At 68.5% G+C, this 15,142-nt stretch overlaps 10 non-coding genes across 10 annotated transcripts; 6 read left to right on the forward strand and 4 right to left on the reverse strand.

Annotated features, from left to right (window-relative positions):
• Positions 1 to 2,864: 2,864 nt before the first annotated feature.
• TRNAG-GCC (transfer RNA glycine (anticodon GCC)) lies at positions 2,865 to 2,935 on the reverse strand. The gene has a single exon. It is a non-coding gene; the product is annotated as a tRNA-Gly (tRNA).
• A 1,656-nt stretch (positions 2,936 to 4,591) lies between these two features.
• TRNAL-CAG (transfer RNA leucine (anticodon CAG)) lies at positions 4,592 to 4,674 on the reverse strand. The gene has a single exon. It is a non-coding gene; the product is annotated as a tRNA-Leu (tRNA).
• A 604-nt stretch (positions 4,675 to 5,278) lies between these two features.
• TRNAD-GUC (transfer RNA aspartic acid (anticodon GUC)) lies at positions 5,279 to 5,350 on the forward strand. The gene has a single exon. It is a non-coding gene; the product is annotated as a tRNA-Asp (tRNA).
• A 711-nt stretch (positions 5,351 to 6,061) lies between these two features.
• Positions 6,062 to 6,133, forward strand: TRNAG-UCC (transfer RNA glycine (anticodon UCC)). Its single transcript has one exon. It is a non-coding gene; the product is annotated as a tRNA-Gly (tRNA).
• A 288-nt stretch (positions 6,134 to 6,421) lies between these two features.
• TRNAE-CUC (transfer RNA glutamic acid (anticodon CUC)) lies at positions 6,422 to 6,493 on the forward strand. Its single transcript has one exon. It is a non-coding gene; the product is annotated as a tRNA-Glu (tRNA).
• Positions 6,494 to 10,574: 4,081 nt separating this feature from the next.
• Positions 10,575 to 10,645, reverse strand: TRNAG-GCC (transfer RNA glycine (anticodon GCC)). The gene has a single exon. It is a non-coding gene; the product is annotated as a tRNA-Gly (tRNA).
• A 1,655-nt stretch (positions 10,646 to 12,300) lies between these two features.
• Positions 12,301 to 12,383, reverse strand: TRNAL-CAG (transfer RNA leucine (anticodon CAG)). The gene has a single exon. It is a non-coding gene; the product is annotated as a tRNA-Leu (tRNA).
• Positions 12,384 to 12,989: 606 nt separating this feature from the next.
• TRNAD-GUC (transfer RNA aspartic acid (anticodon GUC)) lies at positions 12,990 to 13,061 on the forward strand. The gene has a single exon. It is a non-coding gene; the product is annotated as a tRNA-Asp (tRNA).
• A 710-nt stretch (positions 13,062 to 13,771) lies between these two features.
• TRNAG-UCC (transfer RNA glycine (anticodon UCC)) lies at positions 13,772 to 13,843 on the forward strand. The gene has a single exon. It is a non-coding gene; the product is annotated as a tRNA-Gly (tRNA).
• A 288-nt stretch (positions 13,844 to 14,131) lies between these two features.
• TRNAE-CUC (transfer RNA glutamic acid (anticodon CUC)) lies at positions 14,132 to 14,203 on the forward strand. Its single transcript has one exon. It is a non-coding gene; the product is annotated as a tRNA-Glu (tRNA).
• The last annotated feature ends 939 nt before the right edge of the window (positions 14,204 to 15,142 follow it).

Here is a 15,142-nt window from a genome sequence, read left to right on the forward strand (position 1 = left end):
GTGCCCCGCCCAAACCTGCCGCCGCAGCCCACTCGCTGGATTGGGACAAGGTCGTACCAGCCAGGAAAGGAACCCCTGTGGGCGTCCGGGTGTTTACCATCACCACAGGGAGTTCCTTCAGCACCCTTGCCTCTGTGTGCATGCGTACGTGAGTGAGTGTGTGTGCGTGGGGGGGGGGGAGGCAGCCGCGGTGGGGGAAGCGCAGGATGAAGGTGTTTGCTCCCGTGGGTGGCCTCCCACGGGGGTTAGGGCAGAGGGCGACAAGGATCCCAGAAGGACGGGAGGGCCGGGAGCAGCCCGGATGTGTGGGTGGAGTGCCGGGCGGGGAAGTGTGGGGCTTGCGGACCCGGCCGAGAGCGTGGCTGGCCACTCAGGCAGGGTCTCTGCGGAGGCTTGGGGCGTCTTACCCGGCACGCGTGCACGTGTGCGGGAGGGTGAGCTCAGATCTGAGGTAGGGGAGGAGACGGAGTAGGAGTGTGCCTGAGGAGCCTGTGGGAGGTCCGACTGCTGGCCTTGAGTGTGAGAGATGGGTGTGGGGTACACGGGGTGGGTGGCGGGTGGCAGGGGTCTAGCCTGGAGGCTGGCAGGAGCAGCACGCGGCAAGTGGTGGGGAGTGGGTCCCGGCGTAAAAAAGCTGGAGTCCCCCGTGGTGGGAGAGGACCATGGCGGTGGTGCGGGGGGAGACTGCTGTGCTGTGCTATGCTATGTTGTACTGCAGGGCGCTCGGGCCAACGGGTGGGGTGCAGGGGGACGTGGGTGGGAAGCCGGTAGGCAGGCAAGCACGGGAAACACAGAGAGATGGGGGACCGGGTCTAGGAGCCGTCCCAGCGGGGTGAGGAATTCCACAGCCCCGGAGACTTCAGTCACCTATCATTGGGACAGTCAGTCAGGTCTCAGGGGTCGTCCTGGGGTTGAGATTCAGAGAGGCCAACAGGACAAATGCCACCCAGGATCATTGACCAGTGAGGACCTGGAAAGGAGGGGGCGAGGAGGCAGGCGACAGGTGTGGGGATGTTGGGCCAGAGGGGCGGCCGGGGCGGGGGGGAGGTACTGGCTGAGCTGGTACTTGTGTTGTTGCTGGTGGATGACTTGGTGCCGCCGCTGCTGGCGATGGTGGTGGTGGCCTTTGGTGCCGTTGGTGACGGTGCCAGGGCTGCCGGGGTGATGGTGGACACGGTCTTGGTGGTGGCGGTGGTGGTGGTGACGAAGGACTTCAGTCCTGTTGGCGATGGTGCCCGTGCCGGTGTGGTGATAGTGGAGCTCGTGGAGGTGGCGGTGGCGATGGCGGTGGTGGTGATCGTAGAGGACTTGGGTGCTGTTGGTGATGATGTCCATGCTGGTGCGCTGGTGGTGGACTTGGTGCTGCTGCTGGACTTGGTCATGGTGGTGGTGGTGGTGAAGGACGTCAGTGCTGTGGGCCATGGTGCCTGTGCCAGTGTGGTGATGGTAGACGTGGTCTTGCTGCTGCTGCTGCTGCTGCTGCTGCTGCTGCTGCTGCTGCTGCTGCTGCTGCTATGGTACGAGGGGTTGGGGGTAGACTACGTGGTGTGGGGGTGGTACTGATGGTGGAGGACTTGGGTGCCGTCGGCGATGATGTCCATGCGCGTGAGCTGGTGGTGGACCTGGTCCTTCTGGTGATGGTGGTGGGGGCGGTGATGATGGTGAAGGACTTCAGTCCTGTTGGTTTTGGTGCCCGTGCCGGTGTGGTGATGGTGGACTTGGTGGTGGTGGTGGTGGTGTTGAGGACTTTAGTGCTGTTGGCAGTGGTGCCCGTGGTGGTGTGGTGGTGGACTTGGTCCTAGTGGTGGTGGTGTGGGGGGGTGATAGTGATGGTGGAGGACCTTAGTGCTGTTGGCGATGATGCCTATGCCGGTGCGCTGGTGGTGGCCTTGGTTCTGTTGGTGCTGGTGGCGGTGATGCCGAAGGACTTTAGTGCTGTTGGCAATGGTGCCCGTGGTGGTGTGCGGTGGTGGACTTGGTCCTGCTGGTGGCTGGTGGCCGCGGCGGCGGGGGTGGTGTCGAAGGAGGCTGCCGAGCTGATGTTGGTGATGGTCCGGGTGCTGCTTTGCTGGTGGACTTGGTGCCGCTGCTGCTGCTACTGGTGCTGCTGTTGGGCGGGGGGGCTCGTGGTGGTGGTGGTGGTGCTGTCGCTGCTGCTGCTGCTGCTGCTGGTGGAGGGGGAGCTTGGTGCTGGTGGTGCTGCTGCTAGTGCTGGTGCTGGCGGTGGTCTTAGCGATGGAGGAGCGGCGGGATTTGAAGGATACTGTGGCCAAGCAGGGCATAGAGAGAACAGAGAGCGTGTGTCGGGACGATGGTGTTGTGCCATGAATGTGGTCTTCCTGGTGCACCCTAGTGAGTTTGTGAGGGCCCCTGCCGGAGAATGGGATGTATCAGTGGTAGGGGTGGCAACTTGGTTGTTCCTGGTTGTCAGAGACAGGAGGATTTTGGGAGTGTGGGGAGAGTGAGGCAGGGAGGGAGGAGCGGTGGCGAAAGGAGTGGAGGTGGGGCGAGGTGGGGCGTGCCCACACCCCGAGGCGCGATCGGGGTACAGGTGTGTGGTGGTGCGCGGAAGTATTTCTGGAAGCGAAGTGGGCGAGTCAAGCCGGGTGGTCGGGGTCCCGAAGAGAAAAGGGGCAAAGAGAGCGTGTGGGCGGGCCAGGGGCCTTGGCCCAATGCAGGGTGGAGTTTGGTCGCCTGGACAAGAGAGCCCAAGAAGAAGGGAATGGGCGTCAGAGTGGGGCAGGGCAGGGGCGGTCCCCCCCGGTGGGAGCAGGGTTGGTGTAGGCCAGGTGCCTGGAGCTTTGGAGAGAGGAAGCCGGGCCGTGCCAGCGTTGGGGCTGCAGGGCCAAAAGGGGACAGAGCACTGCATGGGCCGGGAATCGAACCCGGGCCTCCCGCGTGGCAGGCGAGAATTCTACCACTGAACCACCCATGCACCGATGGCAGTGCTCAACAGACGGCTTCCCCAGCGGCGCTCCCCAGCGGCGGCCAGACGCGGGTCGGGGCCAGTCGCGAGCATCTGCTTCGTGGGAGCAGGAGGCGGACGGGCGGCCTGAAAAAGAGGCTCCAGGCACGTCCAGAGCCCTAGGGAGCGGCGCAGACGGGCAGAGCGAGGCACCGGCGCGTGCAGGCTGACTAGGCTCATCCTGTGCTTTCTCCCTGGTGGGAGGGGGGGCGCCAGACACTGCCCCGCTGGGGGTCGGTTGCCAGGGAAGCCAGGAGGTGGACCAAGCCCGGCCTGCGCCCGAATCGCACACAGCACGGGGGATATGTGGCGGGCGCAGCTGAGCACTGACGTTCCCTTCAGCAGCTCGTGTCAGCACCGACCCAAAGTCCCTTTGGCTGATGGCTTTCTCGTCCACTCAGTGTGTGCAAGGGCCAGGGGGGGAGCGGAGGGTCTGGGGAACGGAGCTGCGGTTGTGTGCGCACGTGGGGTGCCGTGGGGTGGTGTGTGTGTGTGTGTGTGTGTGTGTGTCCCCCGCGCGTGCGCGCGCGTGCCGTGTGGAGAAGTCGGAGGCCCGGTAGCGCGGCCGGCGCCTCTGAGTACCGCTCAGGCCGGGAGACCAAAGCAAGGTGTCTGAGCTCTGGCCCGCAGCTCTCCCTAGGGGCCCAGCTCGGGTGCGGTGGTTGTGAGGCAGGAGCGCGATCTTGGCTCGCAGGAGCGCGTGGGCAGAGTGGCCAGCTGGCCGATGGCGCGGCGAGGGAGCGCTCTGGGCTCCTGGGGTCCCGGCCGGGCCGCGGCTTCCGGCGCGGAGATGTGCTGTGGCGCCCAGGTGGGTGGCTTGGGTATCCAGGGCTTCCCTCCGCCCAGCGCTCATGGGAACCACCTTTGCGGGCTGGACTCCAGGGCCAGGCCCAGTGAAGGGAGGGCCCTGGCGTTAGCCGGCGAGCAGGTGGCTGGGCTGCCTGTGTCCCGGGAGGCAGGCAGGCAGGCAGGCAGGCAGGCGTGGCCAGGGCAAGGCGTCAAGGTGGAAAATCCTCGTGGGCACCACGGGCCACCTGCGTAGGATGTGGAGGGAATGGAATGGGGGCCGGCGGAAAGGACAGGGTGCGGGACGGTGTGCTCCTGGTGGCTGAAGAGCACGGCTCGGAGAGCGAGGCGCTGTTCACCAGGCACGAGTCTGGTGGAGAACCGAATGCGGAGGGCTTTTGGCCTTTGCGCACGCGCCTGGCCCGCAGGGGGCGGTGGGAGTGGAGCGGACGCCAGAGCCGGGGCCAGAGCGGGCGCGGGAGCATGCGCCGGCAGCGGAGCCGGAGCGGGAGCCTGAGCGAGAGCGGGAGCGAGAGCGGGAGCGGGAGGGAGGAAGGAAAAGACAGCCCCCCGAAAGCAGGTGAGCAGAGACGTGCCGCGAGGTTCCCGAAGCCTGCGGGTGTGGGATCAGGTGGGAAAGGCGCGTGAATTGGTGGGGGAGGGCGTGTGTGCGCAAAGCCCGTGGCCAGGAGGGTGGAGGCGTCGGGGCTCCATACTGGGCCCCTTCTGCTCCGGTGCCAGGCAGGAGCGGCCCGTCAGGCAGGCCGGGGCTTGCTATAGGGCGTCGTCCAGGCCCGCCGGTGTCCCGTGCCCTCGTTGGGCGCGCCAAAAGGGGGGGCGTGTCAGGAGTGGGATTCGAACCCACGCCTCCAGGGGAGACTGCGACCTGAACGCAGCGCCTTAGACCGCTCGGCCATCCTGACGGCGGGCCTGGGCGCGTCGCCGCTCGCCTGGCTGGGACCCGGCGCGAACGCTGGTGCTGGCTGGCGGCTGTGTGGGTGCGCAAGGGACGGGGCGCGCGCGGGGACCGGCCGACCGGGAGCTCGGCCAGCCGACTGGCCGCCCCGCCGCAGCCGCCGCCCGCCCGCCCCGCTCGCACATCCCCGGCTCTGCACCCAGAGGGCGCCGTCGGGCCAGCCTCTTGCGCCGCCACCGCCCCCTCCCCTGCCCTCCCCTGCTCTCCCCTGCCCTCCCCTCCCCTCCGTCGTCCGCCTCTGGCCATCCTGAGCCCCCGTCCTCCTGCTCGCAGCGTGCTTGCCCTCTCGGGTCTCTCCTGCCGGCGGGATCTCCGCTTGGCAGGCGGTAGGCAGCGGCGCACTCGGGGTATTCAGCGCCGCCCGCCCGGCCCGGGTCCCTGGTCCACTCCGAGTGGGGGGCAGGGGGACTGCTGTGGGGCTGACGCGGTTGGTTTGGGGTCGCGTCGGGTGTGGCGTGTGGCGGACGCCTGTGTAAGGCAGGGCGTCGAGGGCAGGGGTAGGCGTGGGCAGGCAGGCGGAGAGGGGTCGGGCGCCCGGGTGGCCGCCGCCGTCCTCGTTAGTATAGTGGTGAGTATCCCCGCCTGTCACGCGGGAGACCGGGGTTCGATTCCCCGACGGGGAGGCAAGACGCCCTTTTTGGTCGCCGGCGTCGCCGCTCTCTCCAAACGTTTGCCCCCAGGGCCCTTCTTCTCCTCCCTCCAGCGTCCGACAAGAGGCGCAGGGCGACGACGGGTGTCCCGCCTGCCCGCCGTCGACCACCGCCACCCCTTTCCCTTCCTCGCCACCCCCCCCCTCCGGCGCGCGCGCGTGCGGGATCGCCACAGCCCAGCCAGGGCCTCCTGTCGTGGCCACGGCGCCTGACGAGTGGCTGTGCTCAAGGCGCTCCTTGGGGACGCGACGCTGCCCCGTGGCGGGGAAGCGGGGGAAGGGGGTGCCGCACGGGGGACGGGTGGGTGGCGGCCGTGTGGGGTCCTCCGTCGGTGCGGGATGTGGGCTCGCGGACCAGCGGGTGGAGAAGGGGCCCAGGCCAGCGGGTCTGGGAGGGGCAGCGTGTGTCGGGGGGCGAGGGCCCGGGAGCCGCAGGGCGGCCAGAGCGCCCCCCAGAGGCGGGCGGCGGGCGGCGGGCGGTGGGGCCTGCGGAGCCGCACAGCTGCGCCGGGCCGGCGCGGGTGGGGCGCCGGGCGGCCGCTGCTGGCGCGTGTGGCGGCGCCGAGCTGCGGTCGGGCAGGACGTCGGGGCAGGGCTGCGCCAGGCGGCCGAGGCGGTGGAGAGAAGGCGTGAAGGCGCTGCTGCGAACCCTGGGCCGGCGTCTGGGGGCGGCCCGGGCTGTGCAGCGTTGGTGGTATAGTGGTGAGCATAGCTGCCTTCCAAGCAGTTGACCCGGGTTCGATTCCCGGCCAACGCAGCTGGCCAACCTTTTGCGTGGCTCCAGGGCCCTCGTGCCCGGGCCCGATGGGAGCCGGGAGCCCGGAGCCCGGAGCCCGGAGCATGGAGCGTGGCCGAAGCTGAGCGCGTGTGTGAGGGAAGGAGGCGTGCAGCGTTTTGAGGGTGCTGCCAGCAGGGTAGGTGGATTGGCAGGGCCGGCGGGCGGCTGGCCGTGGCAAGGCGGGGGCCTTGGAGGCAAAGCAGAAGCGCGTGGGTGGTATGGAGGCGCTGGGTCCAGGGGGTGCGGGCCAGGCGTGGAGCCCGCCGCTCCCTGGTGGTCTAGTGGTTAGGATTCGGCGCTCTCACCGCCGCGGCCCGGGTTCGATTCCCGGTCAGGGAAGCCTTTCTTCTTCCTCTCGGCCTACCTACCAACCTGCCCAGCGCATCCGCGCCCCTTTTAGCCAGCTTCTCCCTTGCCACGCCGCCTCGGCGCCCACGCAAGGCCAGCCGCCCCGTCTAGCCCAAGCCTTGCCCTGTCGCCTCGGCCAGCCCAAGCCTTTTGGCCTCGCCAGCCGGCCGCCCAACTGCAGGGCTTGGGCGCCTCCCCTGGACGCTGGCCGGGCTCCCCCTCTTCCTCCGCCCCAAACCCGAGAGGCCGCGATACCCTCTATCCCCACTCATGGCCACCAGCAGACGCCCGCACGTCCAGCCAGCCCAGGGCTTGGCCTCTGTGGCTGCAGTGCTGTCTTCAGGAGAAACCTCGCCACCCCTGACAGGACACCCCTTGCTCCTTCCTGAGGTGCTAGTTCGTGGTGTCGGTGCTGGGAAGAGGGGCAGGGGGAGTGGGGGAGGAGGTCTGGGGAGCGTGAGCAATCTACCTCTTCGAGCCGGGTACCCTGCTGGAGCCCCTGGTCCCTTGCCTCTCCCCCCGGCCAGCCACGGCCCGGCCCAGCTTCCCAGCACCGACACCACGAACCTCTGGGCTGGCCGCGTCTCCCGTGCCCGGCGATTGCGGTCCACGTGGGTGCTGGCCTTGGGCGGAGATGGGAGCAGAGAGCCGGCCCGTGGCGCCCCGGAGGTGGGGTTGGGAAAGCGAATCTGGGCACGTCCAGGTCGCCGGACCACCAGGCAGAGCAGGTGAGACAGCGGGGAGATTCGGGAGGCCGGTGGGGAAAACCCAACGGCCGAGCGGGTGGGAGGGGCTGGAGGCGCACGGGAGACACACAGGGTGGACTTCTAGCCAACACGTCCCTCACATCGCCTCACCACCACTCCCCTGAATCCTATGGCAAAGTGGCAAGCGTGCTCCCTGGAGCACCCTCCTCCCCCTCCAGCCCTACCCTCATCCCGCAGACCCACGACCTGGACGGCACCTTAAAGATGTTCTCATTGCCCATTCAGCCTTAGCGTACACCCAGCCAGGGTCTACTCCATCCCTCTCTGCACCCCTGTGCGCGTCGTCTCCTACGGGTGCTCCTCTAGGGAAATCGCAGACCAGGGTCTCCTTCCCGCCAACACGTTCACGCCCCTGTCCGCCAAGCGTTTGCTCTCTGTTCAGAGATTGTCTCCTTCAGAGCCCAAGCGGACAGCCCGTGCCCCGCCCAAACCTGCCGCCGCAGCCCACTCGCTGGATTGGGACAAGGTCGTACCAGCCAGGAAAGGAACCCCTGTGGGCGTCCGGGTGTTTACCATCACCACAGGGAGTTCCTTCAGCACCCTTGCCTCTGTGTGCATGCGTACGTGAGTGAGTGTGTGTGCGTGGGGGGGGGGGGAGGCAGCCGCGGTGGGGGAAGCGCAGGATGAAGGTGTTTGCTCCCGTGGGTGGCCTCCCACGGGGGTTAGGGCAGAGGGCGACAAGGATCCCAGAAGGACGGGAGGGCCGGGAGCAGCCCGGATGTGTGGGTGGAGTGCCGGGCGGGGAAGTGTGGGGCTTGCGGACCCGGCCGAGAGCGTGGCTGGCCACTCAGGCAGGGTCTCTGCGGAGGCTTGGGGCGTCTTACCCGGCACGCGTGCACGTGTGCGGGAGGGTGAGCTCAGATCTGAGGTAGGGGAGGAGACGGAGTAGGAGTGTGCCTGAGGAGCCTGTGGGAGGTCCGACTGCTGGCCTTGAGTGTGAGAGATGGGTGTGGGGTACACGGGGTGGGTGGCGGGTGGCAGGGGTCTAGCCTGGAGGCTGGCAGGAGCAGCACGCGGCAAGTGGTGGGGAGTGGGTCCCGGCGTAAAAAAGCTGGAGTCCCCCGTGGTGGGAGAGGACCATGGCGGTGGTGCGGGGGGAGACTGCTGTGCTGTGCTATGCTGTGTTGTACTGCAGGGCGCTCGGGCCAACGGGTGGGGTGCAGGGGGACGTGGGTGGGAAGCCGGTAGGCAGGCAAGCACGGGAAACACAGAGAGATGGGGGACCGGGTCTAGGAGCCGTCCCAGCGGGGTGAGGAATTCCACAGCCCCGGAGACTTCAGTCACCTATCATTGGGACAGTCAGTCAGGTCTCAGGGGTCGTCCTGGGGTTGAGATTCAGAGAGGCCAACAGGACAAATGCCACCCAGGATCATTGACCAGTGAGGACTTGGAAAGGAGGGGGCGAGGAGGCAGGCGACAGGTGTGGGGATGTTGGGCCAGAGGGGCGGCCGGGGCGGGGGGGAGGTACTGGCTGAGCTGGTACTTGTGTTGTTGCTGGTGGATGACTTGGTGCCGCCGCTGCTGGCGATGGTGGTGGTGGCCTTTGGTGCCGTTGGTGACGGTGCCAGGGCTGCCGGGGTGATGGTGGACACGGTCTTGGTGGTGGCGGTGGTGGTGGTGACGAAGGACTTCAGTCCTGTTGGCGATGGTGCCCGTGCCGGTGTGGTGATAGTGGAGCTCGTGGAGGTGGCGGTGGCGATGGCGGTGGTGGTGATCGTAGAGGACTTGGGTGCTGTTGGTGATGATGTCCATGCTGGTGCGCTGGTGGTGGACTTGGTGCTGCTGCTGGACTTGGTCATGGTGGTGGTGGTGGTGAAGGACGTCAGTGCTGTGGGCCATGGTGCCTGTGCCAGTGTGGTGATGGTAGACTTGGTCTTGCTGCTGCTGCTGCTGCTGCTGCTGCTGCTGCTGCTGCTTCTGCTGCTGCTGCTGCTGCTGCTGCTGCTGCTGCTGCTATGGTACGAGGGGTTGGGGGTAGACTACGTGGTGTGGGGGTGGTACTGATGGTGGAGGACTTGGGTGCCGTCGGCGATGATGTCCATGCGCGTGAGCTGGTGGTGGACCTGGTCCTTCTGGTGATGGTGGTGGGGGCGGTGATGATGGTGAAGGACTTCAGTCCTGTTGGTTTTGGTGCCCGTGCCGGTGTGGTGATGGTGGACTTGGTGGTGGTGGTGGTGGTGTTGAGGACTTTAGTGCTGTTGGCAGTGGTGCCCGTGGTGGTGTGGTGGTGGACTTGGTCCTAGTGGTGGTGGTGTGGGGGGGTGATAGTGATGGTGGAGGACCTTAGTGCTGTTGGCGATGATGCCTATGCCGGTGCGCTGGTGGTGGCCTTGGTTCTGTTGGTGCTGGTGGCGGTGATGCCGAAGGACTTTAGTGCTGTTGGCAATGGTGCCCGTGGTGGTGTGCGGTGGTGGACTTGGTCCTGCTGGTGGCTGGTGGCCGCGGCGGCGGGGGTGGTGTCGAAGGAGGCTGCCGAGCTGATGTTGGTGATGGTCCGGGTGCTGCTTTGCTGGTGGACTTGGTGCCGCTGCTGCTGCTACTGGTGCTGCTGTTGGGCGGGGGGGCTCGTGGTGGTGGTGGTGGTGCTGTCGCTGCTGCTGCTGCTGCTGCTGGTGGAGGGGGAGCTTGGTGCTGGTGGTGCTGCTGCTAGTGCTGGTGCTGGCGGTGGTCTTAGCGATGGAGGAGCGGCGGGATTTGAAGGATACTGTGGCCAAGCAGGGCATAGAGAGAACAGAGAGCGTGTGTCGGGACGATGGTGTTGTGCCATGAATGTGGTCTTCCTGGTGCACCCTAGTGAGTTTGTGAGGGCCCCTGCCGGAGAATGGGATGTATCAGTGGTAGGGGTGGCAACTTGGTTGTTCCTGGTTGTCAGAGACAGGAGGATTTTGGGAGTGTGGGGAGAGTGAGGCAGGGAGGGAGGAGCGGTGGCGAAAGGAGTGGAGGTGGGGCGAGGTGGGGCGTGCCCACACCCCGAGGCGCGATCGGGGTACAGGTGTGTGGTGGTGCGCGGAAGTATTTCTGGAAGCGAAGTGGGCGAGTCAAGCCGGGTGGTCGGGGTCCCGAAGAGAAAAGGGGCAAAGAGAGCGTGTGGGCGGGCCAGGGGCCTTGGCCCAATGCAGGGTGGAGTTTGGTCGCCTGGACAAGAGAGCCCAAGAAGAAGGGAATGGGCGTCAGAGTGGGGCAGGGCAGGGGCGGTCCCCCCCGGTGGGAGCAGGGTTGGTGTAGGCCAGGTGCCTGGAGCTTTGGAGAGAGGAAGCCGGGCCGTGCCAGCGTTGGGGCTGCAGGGCCAAAAGGGGACAGAGCACTGCATGGGCCGGGAATCGAACCCGGGCCTCCCGCGTGGCAGGCGAGAATTCTACCACTGAACCACCCATGCACCGATGGCAGTGCTCAACAGACGGCTTCCCCAGCGGCGCTCCCCAGCGGCGGCCAGACGCGGGTCGGGGCCAGTCGCGAGCATCTGCTTCGTGGGAGCAGGAGGCGGACGGGCGGCCTGAAAAAGAGGCTCCAGGCACGTCCAGAGCCCTAGGGAGCGGCGCAGACGGGCAGAGCGAGGCACCGGCGCGTGCAGGCTGACTAGGCTCATCCTGTGCTTTCTCCCTGGTGGGAGGGGGGGCGCCAGACACTGCCCCGCTGGGGGTCGGTTGCCAGGGAAGCCAGGAGGTGGACCAAGCCCGGCCTGCGCCCGAATCGCACACAGCACGGGGGATATGTGGCGGGCGCAGCTGAGCACTGACGTTCCCTTCAGCAGCTCGTGTCAGCACCGACCCAAAGTCCCTTTGGCTGATGGCTTTCTCGTCCACTCAGTGTGTGCAAGGGCCAGGGGGGGAGCGGAGGGTCTGGGGAACGGAGCTGCGGTTGTGTGCGCACGTGGGGTGCCGTGGGGTGGTGTGTGTGTGTGTGTGTGTGTGTGTGTCCCCCGCGCGTGCGCGCGCGTGCCGTGTGGAGAAGTCGGAGGCCCGGTAGCGCGGCCGGCGCCTCTGAGTACCGCTCAGGCCGGGAGACCAAAGCAAGGTGTCTGAGCTCTGGCCCGCAGCTCTCCCTAGGGGCCCAGCTCGGGTGCGGTGGTTGTGAGGCAGGAGCGCGATCTTGGCTCGCAGGAGCGCGTGGGCAGAGTGGCCAGCTGGCCGATGGCGCGGCGAGGGAGCGCTCTGGGCTCCTGGGGTCCCGGCCGGGCCGCGGCTTCCGGCGCGGAGATGTGCTGTGGCGCCCAGGTGGGTGGCTTGGGTATCCAGGGCTTCCCTCCGCCCAGCGCTCATGGGAACCACCTTTGCGGGCTGGACTCCAGGGCCAGGCCCAGTGAAGGGAGGGCCCTGGCGTTAGCCGGCGAGCAGGTGGCTGGGCTGCCTGTGTCCCGGGAGGCAGGCAGGCAGGCAGGCAGGCAGGCGTGGCCAGGGCAAGGCGTCAAGGTGGAAAATCCTCGTGGGCACCACGGGCCACCTGCGTAGGATGTGGAGGGAATGGAATGGGGGCCGGCGGAAAGGACAGGGTGCGGGACGGTGTGCTCCTGGTGGCTGAAGAGCACGGCTCGGAGAGCGAGGCGCTGTTCACCAGGCACGAGTCTGGTGGAGAACCGAATGCGGAGGGCTTTTGGCCTTTGCGCACGCGCCTGGCCCGCAGGGGGCGGTGGGAGTGGAGCGGACGCCAGAGCCGGGGCCAGAGCGGGCGCGGGAGCATGCGCCGGCAGCGGAGCCGGAGCGGGAGCCTGAGCGAGAGCGGGAGCGAGAGCGGGAGCGGGAGGGAGGAAGGAAAAGACAGCCCCCCGAAAGCAGGTGAGCAGAGACGTGCCGCGAGGTTCCCGAAGCCTGCGGGTGTGGGATCAGGTGGGAAAGGCGCGTGAATTGGTGGGGGAGGGCGTGTGTGCGCAAAGCCCGTGGCCAGGAGGGTGGAGGCGTCGGGGCTCCATACTGGGCCCCTTCTGCTCCGGTGCCAGGCAGGAGCGGCCCGTCAGGCAGGCCGGGGCTTGCTATAGGGCGTCGTCCAGGCCCGCCGGTGTCCCGTGCCCTCGTTGGGCGCGCCAAAAGGGGGGCGTGTCAGGAGTGGGATTCGAACCCACGCCTCCAGGGGAGACTGCGACCTGAACGCAGCGCCTTAGACCGCTCGGCCATCCTGACGGCGGGCCTGGGCGCGTCGCCGCTCGCCTGGCTGGGACCCGGCGCGAACGCTGGTGCTGGCTGGCGGCTGTGTGGGTGCGCAAGGGACGGGGCGCGCGCGGGGACCGGCCGACCGGGAGCTCGGCCAGCCGACTGGCCGCCCCGCCGCAGCCGCCGCCCGCCCGCCCCGCTCGCACATCCCCGGCTCTGCACCCAGAGGGCGCCGTCGGGCCAGCCTCTTGCGCCGCCACCGCCCCCTCCCCTGCCCTCCCCTGCTCTCCCCTGCCCTCCCCTCCCCTCCGTCGTCCGCCTCTGGCCATCCTGAGCCCCCGTCCTCCTGCTCGCAGCCGTGCTTGCCCTCTCGGGTCTCTCCTGCCGGCGGGATCTCCGCTTGGCAGGCGGTAGGCAGCGGCGCACTCGGGGTATTCAGCGCCGCCCGCCCGGCCCGGGTCCCTGGTCCACTCCGAGTGGGGGGCAGGGGGACTGCTGTGGGGGCTGACGCGGTTGGTTTGGGGTCGCGTCGGGTGTGGCGTGTGGCGGACGCCTGTGTAAGGCAGGGCGTCGAGGGCAGGGGTAGGCGTGGGCAGGCAGGCGGAGAGGGGTCGGGCGCCCGGGTGGCCGCCGCCGTCCTCGTTAGTATAGTGGTGAGTATCCCCGCCTGTCACGCGGGAGACCGGGGTTCGATTCCCCGACGGGGAGGCAAGACGCCCTTTTTGGTCGCCGGCGTCGCCGCTCTCTCCAAACGTTTGCCCCCAGGGCCCTTCTTCTCCTCCCTCCAGCGTCCGACAAGAGGCGCAGGGCGACGACGGGTGTCCCGCCTGCCCGCCGTCGACCACCGCCACCCCTTTCCCTTCCTCGCCACCCCCCCCCTCCGGCGCGCGCGCGTGCGGGATCGCCACAGCCCAGCCAGGGCCTCCTGTCGTGGCCACGGCGCCTGACGAGTGGCTGTGCTCAAGGCGCTCCTTGGGGACGCGACGCTGCCCCGTGGCGGGGAAGCGGGGGAAGGGGGTGCCGCACGGGGGACGGGTGGGTGGCGGCCGTGTGGGGTCCTCCGTCGGTGCGGGATGTGGGCTCGCGGACCAGCGGGTGGAGAAGGGCCCAGGCCAGCGGGTCTGGGAGGGGCAGCGTGTGTCGGGGGGCGAGGGCCCGGGAGCCGCAGGGCGGCCAGAGCGCCCCCCAGAGGCGGGCGGCGGGCGGCGGGCGGTGGGGCCTGCGGAGCCGCACAGCTGCGCCGGGCCGGCGCGGGTGGGGCGCCGGGCGGCCGCTGCTGGCGCGTGTGGCGGCGCCGAGCTGCGGTCGGGCAGGACGTCGGGGCAGGGCTGCGCCAGGCGGCCGAGGCGGTGGAGAGAAGGCGTGAAGGCGCTGCTGCGAACCCTGGGCCGGCGTCTGGGGGCGGCCCGGGCTGTGCAGCGTTGGTGGTATAGTGGTGAGCATAGCTGCCTTCCAAGCAGTTGACCCGGGTTCGATTCCCGGCCAACGCAGCTGGCCAACCTTTTGCGTGGCTCCAGGGCCCTCGTGCCCGGGCCCGATGGGAGCCGGGAGCCCGGAGCCCGGAGCCCGGAGCATGGAGCGTGGCCGAAGCTGAGCGCGTGTGTGAGGGAAGGAGGCGTGCAGCGTTTTGAGGGTGCTGCCAGCAGGGTAGGTGGATTGGCAGGGCCGGCGGGCGGCTGGCCGTGGCAAGGCGGGGGCCTTGGAGGCAAAGCAGAAGCGCGTGGGTGGTATGGAGGCGCTGGGTCCAGGGGGTGCGGGCCAGGCGTGGAGCCCGCCGCTCCCTGGTGGTCTAGTGGTTAGGATTCGGCGCTCTCACCGCCGCGGCCCGGGTTCGATTCCCGGTCAGGGAAGCCTTTCTTCTTCCTCTCGGCCTACCTACCAACCTGCCCAGCGCATCCGCGCCCCTTTTAGCCAGCTTCTCCCTTGCCACGCCGCCTCGGCGCCCACGCAAGGCCAGCCGCCCCGTCTAGCCCAAGCCTTGCCCTGTCGCCTCGGCCAGCCCAAGCCTTTTGGCCTCGCCAGCCGGCCGCCCAACTGCAGGGCTTGGGCGCCTCCCCTGGACGCTGGCCGGGCTCCCCCTCTTCCTCCGCCCCAAACCCGAGAGGCCGCGATACCCTCTATCCCCACTCATGGCCACCAGCAGACGCCCGCACGTCCAGCCAGCCCAGGGGCTTGGCCTCTGTGGCTGCAGTGCTGTCTTCAGGAGAAACCTCGCCACCCCTGACAGGACACCCCTTGCTCCTTCCTGAGGTGCTAGTTCGTGGTGTCGGTGCTGGGAAGAGGGGCAGGGGGAGTGGGGGAGGAGGTCTGGGGAGCGTGAGCAATCTACCTCTTCGAGCCGGGTACCCTGCTGGAGCCCCTGGTCCCTTGCCTCTCCCCCCGGCCAGCCACGGCCCGGCCCAGCTTCCCAGCACCGACACCACGAACCTCTGGGCTGGCCGCGTCTCCCGTGCCCGGCGATTGCGGTCCACGTGGGTGCTGGCCTTGGGCGGAGATGGGAGCAGAGAGCCGGCCCGTGGCGCCCCGGAGGTGGGGTTGGGAAAGCGAATCTGGGCACGTCCAGGTCGCCGGACCACCAGGCAGAGCAGGTGAGACAGCGGGGAGATTCGGGAGGCCGGTGGGGAAAACCCAACGGCCGAGCGGGTGGGAGGGGCTGGAGGCGCACGGGAGACACACAGGGTGGACTTCTAGCCAACACGTCCCTCACATCGCCTCACCACCACTCCCCTGAATCCTATGGCAAAGTGGCAAGCGTGCTCCCTGGAGCACCCTCCTCCCCCTCCAGCCCT

Source organism: Ursus americanus, unplaced genomic scaffold (genome assembly GCF_024610735.1).
Source record: "Ursus americanus isolate L20-20 unplaced genomic scaffold, mUrsAme1.1.p SCAF_214, whole genome shotgun sequence".
Taxonomy (NCBI): Eukaryota; Metazoa; Chordata; class Mammalia; order Carnivora; family Ursidae; genus Ursus; species Ursus americanus.